Below are 1,814 nucleotides of genomic sequence, written 5' to 3' on the forward strand. Positions count from 1 at the left end.
TAATTAATCTAAATACTTTGACTAGCAAGGTCAGCTGATATATACATGTCTGTGAATACATGTCTGACTTTAGGCATAAAACTCAATGAGTAGAATGAACATACTATAAAGTAGCACCTAGCTGAGGCTATATAACTTACTGTGGTCATTAAATAGGTATTAATTTATTTTTAATTTCAAGAAAAGTAGTTTTAGCTTTAATAAATCAAAATCGAAAATGTGAAGAGAAATTTGCTTAAGACATAAAAGCAGGAAAAAGGTTAGGATTCTGTTCAAATACTAGGTAGATGAACCTATCAACAGTTCAAGAGAAGACAAAAATCCTTAAATCTGGAAAACAAAGCATAGAAGAAAATCAGTAATGGCTTAGTGGAAAGTCATAAAATTCTATTTCACCAGTTCAGTCACATGTAATTAATCTCTCTTCTGTTGTGGTCTGGTCTTTCCATTTCAATTCTGAAAGTTAACATTCAGCTCTGTACTTATCCCTACCATTAAGTTGGGCATTTTCTTGGGGGTTTCGGGGGCTCTCTCTGGGTGCTGTCTAGTTTTCCTGGTATAGCACTCTCTCAGGACTTCTTGGAGAGTTGGTCTGGTGTTGGTAAATTCTTCTAGGTTTTGTTTATCTGAGAATGTTTTTTGTCTTTTCTTCTCACATGAAGGATAATCAAGCTGGGTATAGTATTTTTTTGGTCGAAATTGGTTTTTTTGTTTGTTTGTTTTGAGAGGTTTTTGCTATAGGGCTCATGCGCTCACCAGAAAGACAGAGATAGAGAGACAGAGAGCGAGAAATCACCCCCCAGGAGGTATGGCCACGCTGCAATCCCTTCTCCTCCATTCTCCTCTCGGGATCTTGGGCACGCACATGCATGCACCCAGCGTGAGTTTTAAGCCACTGGGTCTGGTACACGAACCGCGGTCTACTACATGGGAGTCCAGCGACATAGCCATTACGCTAACTGCTGGTCCCCTTGAAATTGTTTTTCACTTAATACTTAGAATATATTTTTCCATTCTTTCCTTGCTCACACTGTTTAAAATGAGAGGTTCACTGTTAGCCTGATAGGATATCATTTATAAGTAACTTAATGTTTTTCTCTTGTCACTTGTCTCTGTGGTTTTGGTCAATCTGATTATGATGTGTCTTGGAGAAGATCTTCTTGGGTTGATTCTATCTGGGGTCCTTAAAATTACTTTTCACACATTTATTATTTTAATCTAATGGAAACCTACTTTTCTGTATGAAGTGAATTATTAATGTAATTTTTTCTCAAATTGACATTTGTCAATTGTCCCATGAAAACATATTGAAGATATCATTTTTATGTAAATATAATAAATATAAATTATTTATTATATAATTATAACTAAACATATTAAAATATCATTTACTATTTCTTTTCCTAGTTTATTGTAAAAAATGCCATCTTAAGATGATTTATATATTATACACACACACTCTCTTACCATCATAATCATGAATTTATTTTTTGTTTAGGATCTACATTTTATTTCAGTAGACTAATTGTTTCTCAAGTCATACTTATCTTACTATCTGTAGCTTCCAAGTTTTTTTACTGACATATACTAAATTGTGCATGTTTATGGACTATAATCTGATTTTTCAATATAAGAGTACAATGTGTATTGATTAAATCAGAGTTACTGTGAATCCAATTTATGGCTGACTTAATGAGGTATTCTGGTGTTTTCTTTTGTTTGGAAACCCCTCCTACCCAGTACCCTGAACAGCTGGGAAGGATTAGATCTCATGATAAGAAGGCAGATATAAATTGTCTTAGGTGACTGCTGAA

The sequence above is a fragment of the Tupaia chinensis genome, unplaced genomic scaffold (assembly GCF_000334495.1).
Source record: "Tupaia chinensis unplaced genomic scaffold, TupChi_1.0 Scaffold145860_1, whole genome shotgun sequence".
Taxonomy (NCBI): Eukaryota; Metazoa; Chordata; class Mammalia; order Scandentia; family Tupaiidae; genus Tupaia; species Tupaia belangeri.